Raw genomic sequence first — 15,575 nt, 5'->3', positions numbered from 1 at the left:
TCCCCCTCTCTCTCTCTCTCTCAAGCTCCCTCCCTCTCCATTGCTGCAGAAACTCTATCCCTCTTTAGTTTACTCTAGGTTCAGGAAGCCTATTCTCAAACTCTAACCCTCTTTAAAGCTTTCCATTCCTGCACTGAAAACCCTAAACTTTCTCTCCTCTCCACTCCTCTGTTGTAAAACAAGCTTTTCTTTTCCCTTCTTCTCTTTTCTTACCACCATGGCCTCTTCCAGTAATGTGAGAAGACCTAGGGAAAAGGTGGAAGAGCTTGTGCTGCATAACACAAGAGATGAGAATGGAGTTTGGGCTCCAACAAGATTCAGGGTTGGGGCTTGGGTCTACATGCAGCCAAGCTCTAAGGGATCACATCGAGTGCATCAACTGGGGAATATGCTGAAAAGATGCAGGGGGGAAGAGAGCTTGAGCTCTTGCAAGCACACACACACACTCACAAAACCCTAATAGAGAACACACAAGGTGAGAGGCTGAAAATCTTCTTCTTCTCTACTCAACACTCAACACACCATATACAAGATAAGAGTACATATAATATGAAAGGTACTCAACCAATACATACACGGGTTCTCTATAGTGTGAACCCGACTAAATGAGCTGGCGCTATAACTATGCCAGTCTCTAGAATGGCTGTCACACAGCCTGTCATCCCACTGGCCGCATATCACCCAAGATCTCACCAACCATGCCAGTGGTGTAAGTGTGGGGCCTATCCCCCAGGCGGGTCATCAGTGTGGGGCCTATCCCCCAGGCGGGTCATCAGTGTCCACCGCCTCACTAGACGAGCTCGATATCTCAACACTCCCCCTCGAGCTCAACTCCATCTCATGTACACCAAGCGAAGCCCTGAATCTGTGGAGCTTCTCTGTACCCAATGCTTTGGTGAAGATGTCAGCTGCCTGATCCTCTGTGCTGACATAAACAAGATCAAGGTCTCCTGCCAAGACCTTCTCTCTGACGAAATGGTAGTGAACCTCTATGTGCTTCGTACGAGCATGAAAGACTGGGTTCCTGGCCAACTGTATACTGCTAATGTTGTCACAGAAAATGACAACTTGTCTATCCACTGACCCAAATCTGCAAGTAGCTTCCTTAACCAAGCTACCTCACATGCTGCCATAGCAGCTCCTCTGTACTCGGCCTCTGTACTCGATAGAGCAACCGTAGGCTGCTTCTTGCTGCTCCAAGTCACAGCAGCACTCCCCAAAGAAAACATGAATCCACTAGTAGATCTTCTATCTGAGATACTACCAGCCCAATCAGCATCTGTGTACCCATGTACACATATCTCTATCCCAGTCTCATAGAATAGTCCACAATGCAAAGTAGACTTCACATACCTCAGTATGCGTCTCACTGCATCCAAATACGGTTTCCGTGGAACCTGCATAAACTGACTCACCAACCCAACAACATAGCTCAAATCTGGTCTGGTGATCGTCATGTAGATCAAACTTCCTACTATGCTCCTGTACATAGTAGGATCCTCCAAGATCTCTCCTGAATCTGCACTCAACTTGCCATTCTGATCCAATGGCACATAAATAGGCTTACAGCCTATCATACCATACTTAGACAACATAACCATGCCATACTGTCTCTGCAGTAATCCAATACCATGTGGTGACCTAATCACCTCAATGCCCAAGAAATATTTGAGCTCCCCCAGATCCTTCATCTCAAACTTCTGTCTTAGCAAGATCTTTACATCAAAGATCTCTGCATCATGGTCCCCCGTAATGATCAAGTCATCTACATAGATGACAACAAGCACAACTCCTCTATCACCATGTCTCACATACAATGAGAAATCTGCATTGGCTACATGAAAGCCAATAGTGACAAGATATTCAGAAATCTTGTCAGACCATGCTCTTGGTGCTTGCTTTAAGCCATACAAGGCTTTCTTCAACCTGCAAACATGCTCGGGGTGACCCACATCCTCATATCCGGGTGGCTGCAACATATACACCTCTTCTTGCAAATCCCCATGCAAGAATGCATTCTTTACATCCATTTGATGTAAAGACCATTGCTTTGATGCAGCCACTGCTATCACAACTCTCACCGTTGCCATCTTGGCAACTGGGCTGAAAGTTTCCTCATAATCAATCCCATATGTCTGCACATATCCAATCTAGCCTTGTACCTGTTTATGCTTCCATCACTGTTATGTTTAACTTTGTACACCCACTTGCATCCAATGGCTTTCTTGCCTTCAGGCAATTGCACTAAATCCCAAGTTTCATTTCCATATAGTGTATCCATCTCCTCATCCATAGCTTTCTCCCAACACACATTTCCAACAGCCTCATCAATGCATGTGGGCTCAACAACCTGCACAACCTTTGCCATATATGCATAGTGATGTGCCACATAACCATCATAAGTAAACCTCTGCAAGCACAGGGTTCTTCACTCTACCAGATCTTCGTAGCTTTTCATTCATGGCTTCCATAGCCTTCTTTACACCAGGTGTTCTCATAGCTGGGATCCCAAGCTCCTTATCAAGGCTCATATCTGAGCCACTAGACTCTCCATCAACATGAGAATGCCCTGCAGAAATGTCAGGCATACCAAGGGGCTCAACCACTTTCTCTTTTCCTTTACGTGATGTAGTAATCACATTTGAGGACTGGTATTATGACACAGCCTGCCACTCCATGGTCTATCAATAGACCCACTAGATGAGGACTCTCCTGGTCCACTTTAAGACTGTGATTGCTGACCTGCATTCTGTGCAACCACACTTCCACTCACATCAGCCCCGACAGCTTCTTTTTCAGCAGCATACCAGCTGCTCATCTCATCAAAGACAACATCCCTGCTTACCCTCAACTCACGTGTAGCAGGGTTATAACACCTGTATCCCTTTTGCTCAAGGGAGTATCCAATAAGCACACATTTTTCAGCTTTTGGATCCAGCTTAGTTCTCAGCTCATCTGGCACATGTACATATGCAATGCATCCAAAGACTTTCAGAATGAGACAAATCTGGTTTTCTGCCAGTAAACCTCTCCTCTAGAGTTACATCATGTATGGCTGCAGTTGGAGTCCTGTTCATGATGTATACTGCTGTAGAAATAGCCTCAGCCCAATAGCAATGCGGCATATTCTTCTCTTCCATCAATGCTCGCGCAATCTCAGCAATGTGCCTGTTTTTCCGCTCAGCAACTCCATTTTGCTGCGAAGTGTATCTGCATGTAAACTGTCTCTGAATACCATTCTTCTTCAAAAATTCAGAGAACTCATTGGAGAAGTACTCTCCCCCTCCATCTGACCTTAGGCACTTTACATATTTCCCTGTTTGCTTCTCAACCAAAACTCTGAAACTCTGAAAGTGAGTGAACACCTCACTCTTCTCCTTCATGAAATATACCCACACTTTCCTTGCTAGAAGAGATCCCCAACCCCCCTCTTAACAATCCCGAATGGCCCAAACCAGATGCTTGGACCATCTTATGCTTAAAGTTTAAGATGGTAAGTGATATCAAGACATCACTCAAGTTTTCAAAGGCATCTAGGTCAGTAGGGATAAATTGGTTTTGTCCTTTATATGTTTTTATGCACATGTTCAATTCCATGCCAATGCACCAAACAAAAACAATGTATATTTGTAAGGAGGTACGGTTTGACCTCCTTAAGATGGTAAGTGATATCAAGACATCACTCAAGTTTTCAAAGGCATCTAGGTCAGTAGGGCTAAATTGGTTTTGTCCTTTACATGTTTTTATGCACATGTTCAATTCCATGCCAATGCACCAAACAAAAACAATGTATATTTGTAAGGAGGTACGGTTTGACCTCATTCAAGGATTACTAGGAGAGGGTTGGGAGGTTAATGAGGGGTCACATCAAGGTGATGTGTACAAGTGCAATGTAGTAGATTCTACAGTGTCTTTTAGGTTCTTGAATGCACGCTCTGTTTTGTACATGCGTCTGCACTACCAAAGATAGATGCAAAAGCACGGGACATGGATCCCACTTCAAGCCTCAGAAGAAGAAATTATGCTTATTGAGGTAGCTGTGATGATGCAAAATGGATGGATTGAGCGAGTGGCACAGCAAGCAAGCATTGGAGCCTAGTAGACCTGCGTCAGCACTTTAGCATTATGGGCTTTGACAATGTGGAAGAGTCAAGTTTCAAGTTGATGAGAAGAAAGGTACATCTGATTCCACTACATGTCTAGTTTTAACCCTTACACTTTCTGGTTATTGTGCCACTTTCTATATTTTTCAGATTGGGAAGTGTAAGGAGGGGACAACCATGGGAATTATGTATAGGAAAATATTTTGATTTTTCCTTTGATTGCAGAGGGTGGTTGAAATTGACGCATTTGCTAGGAGAGGCGGCGGCAACAAAGACCAGGCCAAGGTCCATGGACATGATGCTGCGTTGGCGCACTATCTTGGTCGGCTCCTTGTGGATGGCATCGCCATTATCCACAGGAACTACACCCCTCAATCTGCCTTCGCTCTCTTCTTTTTGAAAGCCCTCTCTAAGGTGCTCTGTGTAGCCTCTATGGCATAGAGCACCAAATGTATAGTTCTGATTAAAAAATCCCTTGCCTTCGATGTTTTTGGTTCTGGATTTAGGGGTAAGCTTCTTGCTCGTATAGGTATAGCCAAAAGCATAGGCATAGAGGATCCTCAAGAAATAGCCCAATCACTCCTTGAGCACACTCTGCCCAATAACAAGAGAAGGAAGCTCAATATTGTAAGAAAGCTTTTGTAAAGATGATGTATCACTTCTTATTATGAATACAATACAGTTTTTGCAAACTTATTTTTATCAAGTATATCATTGTTTTTTTTAGTTTGTACCATCAATGTTTTTGTGAATGCATTAGAAATGACCCTAGGAGCCTGGGGGAGCAGTGCCAGAACACTGCGAATTTTGAGCCTGCACCGTTGCTGTAGAGCCCAAATTCGCACTATTTTGGCACAGCTTCCTCAGCCCTTCAGGAGCAATTTTGATGCATTGGATAATAAATAATATATTTTTACACATGATTAAAGATATTTTTATCTTGTAAATTACTGTTTTTCATAATCAATGTACTCAACTTCATCAGAAATTATTCTGAGTGGCTGGGGGAGCAGTGCCAGAATAGTGCGAATTTTGAGCCTGCATCGTTGCTGTAGAGCCTAAATTCGCACTGTTCTGGCATAGCTTCCCCAGCCCTCCAGGAGCAATTATGATGCATTGGGGATGAAAAATAATGTATTTTTACACATGATTAAAGGTATTTTTATCTTGTAAATTACTATTTTTTATAATTAATGTACTCACCTTCATTATAAATGCATTAGAAATGATCCTAAGTGGCTGGGGGAGCAGTGCCAGAACAGTGCGAATTTTGAGCATGCACTGCCGCTCTATAGAGCCTAAATTCGCACTGTTCTGGCATAGCTTCCCAGTCCTCCAGGAACAATTCTGATGCATTGGATGACAAACAATGTAATTTTACACATGATTAAAGCAATTTTTATCTTATAAACTATTGTAATTTTACACATGATTAAAGCTATTTTTATCTTGTAAACTATTGTTTCTCACAATTAGTGTACTCAACTTCATTATAAATGCATCAGAAATGGGAGCAGTGCCAAAACAGTGCAAATTTTGAGCCTGCATTGCTGCTGCAGAGCCTAAATTCGCACTATTATGGCATAGCTTCCCTAGTCCTCCAGGAGCAATTCTGATGCATTGGATGATAAACACTGTATTTTTACACATGATTAAAGGTGTTTTTATCTTGTAAACTACTGTTTCTCACAATTAGTATGCTCAACTTCATTATAAATGCATCAGAAATGATCCTGAGTGGCTAGGAGAGAAGTGCCAAAATAGTGCAAATTTTGAGCCTACATCACCGTGTTGCAGAGGCCAAATTCGCACTATTCTAGCACAACTTGCCTTGGGTGACAAACTGGCACATGATAGACACTCCATGTTAAACAAACATGATGACACTGAGACATTGTAAGAGAAACTTAAAATTTTAATTATTAGAAGGTTACAAATGAAAGCCATATAGACTTGTTACAAAGGGGGGTTTGAAACAAAAGAGTTGCTTCAAAAAGAAGGTTAACATCTAAGATCTTAAGATCGTGTCTCCCTCGCCTCGAATGTGCCGAGCTAGTTGCATGTCCTTGGCAGATATGGTAATCCTCTTTGCACGTATTGCAAGGAGGTTGGTGTCTTCAAAAAGCCCAACAAGGTAGGCCTCGGAGGTTTCTTGCAATGCTTCAAGGGCAATCCTCTGCACACAGAACTCTGTTCTATATCGTTGGAGAATCTCCTTCACTGTGCGAGCGAAAGGGGATCTTCTTATCTCAGCAACTCAGTGTTCCTCTAATAAAACTTGATTTCTTGATTTATTGTGATGATTGCAATTGAGATTGGAGAACTTGTAGTTAATCTTCTGCAGTATCCTAACAAGCCAAGCTCTCCTTCACCAACAAATTGCATAAAAGATGATAAATTACGAAAAGGAGGGTTTGCTCTTAATGGAGGGTCAATTAAATTGAGATGCCCATCAACCCAAAGATCTACATTTTTCTCCTTAGCTATCCTACGAGCTTGGACAGATTGTGCATCAGTAGGATGGGTTTTTTTAGAGCTGCCATACTCTTCAGGAATACGAATATGTAAATCAACCTTCCGTTTTCTAACTTCACAAGGGGCTACACACACAGCTTGCAAAGGCTCCATAGCTAAGCAGAGGAAGAAGCTAAAGCAGAGAGATCCTCAGAGGGAGAGAGAGAGAGAGAGAGAGAGAGAGAGAGAGAGAGAGAGAGAGAGAGACTATTAAAACTTTGCTGTTGGAAGTTTAACACAAATCCATTTTTCTAAGTAAAAAATGATATTTTTGATATACAAATATACTAACATGGAGTTTTTCATCAATAAATTATATTTATGAGAAAAATTAAAAAATATTAATTTTTGGGATCCCACAATTTTGAGATCTCATGGATGTAGTGGTTCCTGACAGTAGTTAGTTATGTTTATGGGGTTATGGGGACCTGACAGTTAGTTATGGATGCACTGGCTCTTGACAGGCTTCTGACATGACCCTTGAATTACAAGCTTTTTGGAGGAAAAATTTTATTTTCATCATACATATTGGTTGGGTGGTGTTTTTTCCACCTCAAAATGTAAAAAAAAATAAAAAATAAAAAATATTCACTTTTTGGCGCCCACCTAAATACAAGAATGTTTTGCTGATGTGGAAGGGAGATATGGTGGGAGTTAATGAGAAAGGAGATTTCAAACTGACAAGAAAGATTCAATTTGTAGAGAGTGAAGATAAAAAAATTCATACATATTGGTTGGGTGGTGTTTTTTCCACCTCAAAATGTAAAAAAATAAAAAAATAAAAAAATTTCACTTTTTGGAGCCCACCTAAATACGAGAATGTTTTGCTAATGGTCGAAGGGAGATATGGTGGGAGTTAATGAGAAAGGAGATTTCAAACTGACAAGAAAGATTCAATTTGTAGTAGAGAGTGGATTAAAAAAAATCAAAAAGTATGAGAAAAGTCAAAAAGTAAGAGAGAGAGTATGAGAATATTCCCTTTAAAAAGTGAAACTAGGGGGGTATGGCTGATGTGGCAAGGTAAAAAATAGGGGTCATCATAGACTTTGTCTCCCTTAAGCCCAGCTTTTTAAGCTCTAATCCCTTAAAATTAGGAATCCTTAGGAGGCCCTTTTTGGGTCCAAAAATTTCTTAATGTCAAGGCTTTGAAGGTGGCCTTATCCTCAGTTTTCAAGGACCTAAACCATTGGCCGGCTTTAACACATCTAGGGTGAGGCCAAAGGAACTCACCCTAATCTCATCTTCCACATGGCCAAAGGCTTCATATATCTGGTTGAACATCTTTAAGTGTGGGATGGGTCTCCAGTCCCATCAAACTTAGTGATTAGCTTCGAGATGTTTGCGGGTTTGTTCCACTCTATTATGGGTCTTGGTGCTGGTTGAGTTGGGGCTAGGGATGTGATGCCTGCAGCCACCCCCTCCCTATTTCCATGGCTAATCTTAACACTTCTAGAGCTAGCCCTGCCATGGATGGAGGGAGCACTGGTTGGGAATGATTGGTGGAGGAGCGGGGCTAGGTAAATAATAAACCATTGGAGGCCCTTGTCTCATGGGTGGGTAGGTTGTGCCTCATGTGACCCCATGTGATATCCTCGGTAGACTCCCCGTGGTGGTGGGTATTATTAATATACAGGTGGATTGGGCTATTGGGACCCGGCCGGGTAGGCCCTTTCTCTTTGGTATGATGTTTCCAGCCCTTGGGAAGATGGATCTCGCCCTCGGTTTTGTATGGGTCTTTGGGCCCTAAATGAATCGGCCACCCTTGAGACAGCAGGCATGGCTCTCCAAACTGGTGGTTGAGTCTGGGTTTGATGGCTCTCGCTTTGCCTATTTCCGCTCTAGGATCTAGAGACGGCATGGGCTCTCTTTCCTACTGATGTTTCATACATCTCGCCTTAGGATGTGGCTATGTGTTTCCCAGGATAAAGTTATGGAGCCTAGAAGCAAGGCTTCTCTGTGAATGTGTGGGAAAGGTAGGGTCTTGCTCCTAGGTAGGTGATCTGTCCATACACTGAGCTTTAGGTTCTCCTGTTTTGAGGTTAACAGTTTCTCATCCCGTGCGGCTAGGATGGTCTTCGCTCTCACTGGTGCTGTTAAAGACGAGCACTATTTGGCTCCAAGTGGTATTGATCGATGGGTCTGATCTTATGATGAGCGAGGGAGTTGCGGGAGAGTTTATATCATCAAAGAGCCCTTTGTTTCACACCAAGTTACCCAAACATAGGTGCATGAATGTGTGAAATTACTGTGCAAAACCCCCCTGTGAACGGTCTATATTTTTTTTGGGAATGGTATGACCGTACGCTTTGAGATGGTACAGGCGTACGCTTTAAAAGGGAACGGGTGTACACTTCTCAGGAAGTAGATGGCATGGGTGTACACTTCTCAGGAAGTAGATGGCATGGGTGTACACTTCTTGAAAAACATAGTCATGGCTTCAAGAAAGAACGGGCATGGGCTTTTGGATGGAGAAGGTATGAGTGTAGCAAGCATATGGTATGGGCATGGCAAGGTTGTTGTATGGGCATACGCTTTAGAAAAGAGAAATGGTACATGCATGGCACAAATGGCACGGACATACGCTTGCTGGAGCCGGGGCAAAAGAGAATGACACAGGCATGGCGAAACTGACACGGGCATGGCAGTTGAAGGGAACACGTTGAAACGGGCGTACGCTTCTAAGAAGGAACGACCGTGGCACAAATGGGACGAGCGGTCACTTCCAGATTTCAAAGATTTTTCAAAGAATTTAATGCTATAGGTTTGACTGCCACCTACAATATTCATTGACAGTGCACTTGTACCCCTTGGTTAAATGCAATTTATGCCTACTTAATGTAAATATTTTCTTTTTAATCTAAATGCTACCAAATTAATGGCTAAAGATTTCCCAAGATTTACCCAGGAGGAATGGAACAGGCATGGCAAGTTTGCCCAGCCATGTCCTATGAATGGAATGGGCGTTCACCTCTCAGAGGTTCATCCAGAATGGAACAGGCATAGCAAGTTTGCCCAGCCATGTCCTGTGAATGGAATGGGCGTTCACTTCTCAGAGGTTCATCCAGAATGTGATTTTTGCCTAGTTTCCTCCTACAGATTCAGGTCTCTTCGCAATGTTTTTTTGGATTTTTGTTTTGATAGGGAGCTAAAGCTAGTCTCTAGCTACCTACTATTGATGCCTAGAATGCGTAAAGAAACCTAACAAATTAAGACTAATTTGATAATTAAACTATGGTGAAAACTTAATGAAAGATGAACAAAAAATCAAAAGTTGTATAAATGTCAAGAGCAAAGATTAAACACTTACTTGTGTCTCCCACACTTGGTGTGAAGACCTCAATGCTCTGATTGACCTCCACACCACCATCAATCAAACAAGCAACAAACTCAAACACAAGCAAACAACCAGTGGATTTGCACTCTAACCGGGCCAAATGAGGACTCTAGCAAATGAAATAAGTGGAGGACCCTAAGCTGAGTGCTATCCCCAGCAGCGCGCCAAAGATGTTAATCCAAGCATACAACCTTGCACACAAGAGAGGGAGAGAAGAAGAGAAACAACCATGCAATGGCTGAGTTGGAGATGTGCACTTAGCCAACCCTAATGAGGGTTAACTCCCCTTTGTGAGGCCGAGGGGCGCACTCAACCACCACTTGTGTCACCCAAGTGGAGATTCAAAAGCTACGTGAAGAGCAAGGAAGGATGGAGCTATGGAAAGCTCAACCTTCACTCCATGCCAATACAAGAGAGGGGAGAGGAGAGGAGAAGCTAGATCATCACCATCCCTAACATGAATACACAACCATAATTAAACATGCAAGCATTAACCATATTAGGATGTATCCACAAGCTCAAGAGAGTGTGAGAGAGAGAGAGGCAAAACTCAAATGAGACTAATGGGATTGTCCCTTTTTATATTTCATAAAATGTCTTCTATACAAGAGATCTCATTTTACAATGACCGACTGCCCATTTACAATTTGGGGGCCCAAAACTAGCTTCCTAGCTCTATGTACATCTCTTTCCTATGATTGGCGTTGAAAAGATGTAGGGGAGAAGAGAGCTTGAGCTCTTGCAAGCACACACACACTCACAAAACCCTAAAAGAGAGCACACAAGGTGAGAGGCTGAAAATCTCTTCTTCTTCACACAACACTCAACACACCATATACAAAGATAAGAGTATACACAATATGAAAGGTACTCAACCAAATACATACTAGGGTTCTCTATAGTGTGAACCCAACTAAATGAGCTGGCGCTGGCTGTCACACAGCCTGTCATCCCACTGGCTGCATATCACCCATGATCTCACCAACCATGCCAGTGGTGTAAGTGTGGGGCCTATCCCCCAAGCGGATTATCAGTGTCCACCGCCTCACTAGATGAGCTCGATATCTCAACACTCCCCCTCGAGCTCAACTCCATCTCATGTACACCAAGTGAAGCCCTGAATCTGCGCAGCTTCTCTGTACCCAATGCTTTGGTGAAGATGTCAGCGACCTGATCCTGTGTGCTGACATAAACAAGGTCAACAACTCCTGCCAAAACCTTCTCTCTGACAAAATAGTAGTGGACCTCTATATGCTTCGTGCGAGCATGAAAAAACTGGGTTCCTGGCCAACTGTATACTACTAATGTTGCCACAGAAAATGACAACTTGTCTATCCCCACTGATAGACCCAAATCTGCAAGTAGCTTTCTCAACCAAGCTACCTCACATGCTGCCATAGCAGCACCTGTGTACTCGGCCTCTGTACTGGATAGAGCAACCGTAGGCTGCTTCTTGTTGCTCCAAGTCGCAGCAGCACTCCCCAAAGAAAACATGAATCCACTAGTAGATCTTCTATCTGAGATACTACCAGCCCAATCAGCATATGTATACCCATGTACACATATCTTTGTCCCAGTTTCATAAAATAGTCCACAATCCAAAGTAGACCTCACATACCTCAGTATGTGTCTCAATGCATCCAAATGCGGCTTCCGAGGAACCTACATAAACTGACTCACCAACCCAACAGCATAGCTCAAATCTGGCCTGGTGATCGTCATGTAGATCAAGCTTCCTACTATGCGCCTATACATAGTAGGATTCTCCTGAATCTGCACTCAACTTGCCATTCTGATCCAATGGCACTGAGATAGGCTTACAGCCTGTCATACCATACTTGGACAACATGTCCAAGCCATACTGTCTATGCAGTAATCCAATACCATGTGGTGACCTAATCACCTCAATGCCCAAGAAATATTTGAGCTCCCCCAGATCCTTCATCTCAAACTTCTGTCTAAGCAAGATCTTTACATCAAAGATCTCTGCATCATGGTCCCCCGTAATGATCAGGTCATCTACATAGATGACAACAAGCACAACCCCTCTATCACTGTGTCTCACATACAGCGAGAAATCTGTATTGGCTACATGAAAGCCAATAGTGACAAGATATTCAGAAATCTTGTCAGACCATGCTCTTGGGGCTTGTTTTAAGCCATACAAGGCTTTCTTCAACCTGCTCGGGGTGACTCACATCCTCATAACCAAGTGGCTGCAACATATACACCTCTTCCTGCAACTCCCAATGCAAGAATGCATTCTTTACATCCATCTGATGTAAAGACCATTGCTTTGACGTAGCCACTGCTATCACAACTCTCACTGTTGCCATCGTGGCAACAGCGGTGAAAGTTTCCTCATAAATCAATGCCATAGGTCTGCGCATATCCTTTGGCTTTCCATCACTGTTATGTTTTACTTTGTACACCCACTTGCATCCAATGGCTTTCTTGCCTTCAGGCAATTGCACTAAATCCCAAGTCTCATTTCCATATAGTGCATCCATCTCCTCATCCATAGCTTTCTCCCAACACACATTTCCAACAGCCTCATCAATGCATGTGGGCTCTACAACCTGCACAACTTTTGCCATGTATGCATAGTGATGTGCTACATAACCAGGTAAACCTCTGCACACGATTCTTCACTCTCCCAGATCTTCGCAGCTTTGCATTCATGGCTTCCATAGCCTTCTTTACACCAGGTGTTCTCATAGCTGGTATCCCAAGATCCTCATCAAGGCTCATCTCTAAGCCACTAGACTCTCCATCAACATGAGAATGCCTTGCAAAAATGTCAAGCATACTAAGGGGCTCAATCACTTTCTCTTTGCCTTTATGTGATGTACTAATCACATTTGCAGGACTAGTATTATGACGCAGCCTGCCACTCCATGGTCTATCAACTGAACCACTAGACAAGGACTCTCCTGGTCCACTCAAAGACTGTGATTGCTGACTTGCATTCTGTGCAACCACATTTCCACTCACATCAGCCCTAACAGCTTCTTTTTCAGCAGCATACCAGCTGCTCATCTCATAAAAAACAACATCCCTGCTTACCCTCAACTCACGTGTAGCAGGGTTATAACACCTGTATCCCTTTTGCTTAAGGGAATATCCAATAAACACACATTTTTTAGCTTTTGGATCCAACTTAGTTCTCAGCTCATCTGGCACATGCACATATGTAATAATACATCCAAAGACTTTCATATGAGACAAATCAGGTTTTTTTGCCACCAGTAAACCTCTCCTCTGGAGTTACATCATGTATGGCTGCAGTTGGAGTCTTGTTCATGATGTAAACTGCTGTAAAAACAACCTTAGCCCAATAGCTATGCAGCATATTCTTCTCTCCTATCAATGCTCGTGCAATTTTAGCAATGTGCCTGTTTTTCCGCTCAACAACTCCATTTTGCTACGGAGTGTATCTGCATGTAAACTGTCTCTGAATACCATTCTTCTTCAAAAATTCAGAGAACTCATTGGAGAAGTACTCTCCCCCTCCATCTGACCTTAGGCACTTTACATATTTCCCTATTTGCTTTTCAACCATAACTCTGAAATTCTGAAAATGAGTGAACACCTCAGCCCTCTCCTTCATGAAGTATACCCACACTTTCCTTGTGTGGTCATCAATAAATGTCACATAATACCTGCAATCTCCCATAGACATGGTCTTCGTAAGACCCCATACATCTGAATGCACAACATCTAGTGCATTTCTACTCACATTTCTGTCATGTGGAAATACATGCTTTGTTTGCTTTCCAAATTGGCATGCTTCACATATTTTCTGCATACCTTCAACTTTAAACTTTGGCAGTCCTGTCACAATTCCTTTAGTCTGCATAGACTTCATTCTCTGCACATTCACAAGTCCAATTCTTTTATGCCAAATGTCTGTGTCTGCAACAATTTCTGAACCATTTGCAAATATCGCAGCACTCACTTCAGGCATGTTTACATTCAATGTAAACATTCTGCCCACTCTGTTGCCTTTTGTAACCAACCTGCACTTGTCTTTAAAGTCTTCAACATAACAACCATCAGGGTTAAACCGAACTTGCAAACCCTGCTCAATCATATGGCCAACTGAAACCAAATTCTTTGTTATGTTCGGAACATGAAGTACTTCTGCAAGGTACTTCACTTTGCCATCCTGCATAAACAATGGCACATCTCCAACATGGGCGATTGGATGAGCAGTGGCATCCCCTGTTTCCACAAAACCTAGTCTTTCAAGGTTTTTCATCTCCTTGAACCACTCCCCATGACTTGTCATGTGGTTCAAAGCACCTGAATCAATATACCAACATCATCTTTATGTGCTGCTTCAACATTTTCAGATATGGCATTAACGACATGCTGCATAACAAACAACCTTTCATTATCCTCATTGTTTTTGCTCGAGGACGCATAGTTGTTTTGCTACAATTTCCCATTTTGCATGTCAGCCTGCTTCTTATAACAATCTGCCTGCACATGTCCAGGCTTACCACAATAAAAGCATCCACATGTATCATTATACTACCTTTGCCAATTTCCACGACCTCTTTGACTCCCCCTGCCTCTGAATTGGCCTCTTCCACCTGCATGTTGTCAATTCTGGGACTGTTGTTGTTGCTGCTGGCCATAATTCTGATTACCTGTTCGGCCACCTGGCCACGTCCACGGCCTCCTCTACCTCATCCTCTTTCTAAACTTGTGTAGAAGGCCTGTTGCTCTCAACTGTTTTTGTTTTGTGAAGGCTGTTGGTCTTCACCCAAACTCTTCTCTTCTATAATCAACATAGACACCAAATCTGTGAAATTGGGAATGTTTTTCCGAGTCTGAATAGACGTCTTGAGATGAACGCCTTGTATTGTGGCTCGAGACCAGGTGCGGTTAATCTTCTGGTGGTGTTAGATTTCAGCTAGCTCTCAAAAACTACTAATTTTAGCCAAAAAAAGGTTTTTTCGTCGTGCACCTTAAAGTACACTTCTTAAGAGCTAATAGGTCCCATCGGCCCACAAAATGCCTTATTGTAGCCGAAAAGTTACCAAATTAGAATTCTTGTATATTCATGACGTGCACAACACCAAGGCAATGATGGATCCATTCTATCTCTTAAAAACTACTAAATATAGCATGAGACGGATTTGGTGTGTAGTCCCAACAAAGTTATGATGAGAAAAATCTCATAAGAGAGAGAGAGAGAGAGAGAGAGAGAGAGAGAGAGAGAGAGAGGGTTATATTAAATGTCTTCAAAAGACCGAGTGGGTCTATGAGACCAAGTGATACAATAGTGTCCATGCAATCTCATCATGGTACAAAAGAAAACAAAGATGAGAGCTATGAGCAGGGAATGTCAAATCCGAGCCATATGATATAAATTGGGACCATCATTATCATACAACCTATGGAGCTAACCCCTCAGTAGGGGGAGGGGGCCATCAAGGATATCGATCATGGGGTTAGCGTGTAGAAGGCTCAATAGATCTGCCGGGTAGTGTGGGAAGGTGGCTCTGTGCCTCTAAGATCTCCTTAAGCTGGGGTTGATGTTTGTGTTACTGGCGTGGTCCAGGGAGTCTGGGACGTGGGGCTTGCTGTAGTGCCATGGCCCGGTCTAGAGTCAC

The sequence above is a fragment of the Cibotium barometz genome, chromosome 9 (assembly GCF_041138505.1).
Source record: "Cibotium barometz isolate CiBa-2024 chromosome 9, ASM4113850v1, whole genome shotgun sequence".
NCBI lineage: Eukaryota > Viridiplantae > Streptophyta > Polypodiopsida > Cyatheales > Cibotiaceae > Cibotium > Cibotium barometz.
This window is presented reverse-complemented; position numbering follows the sequence as displayed.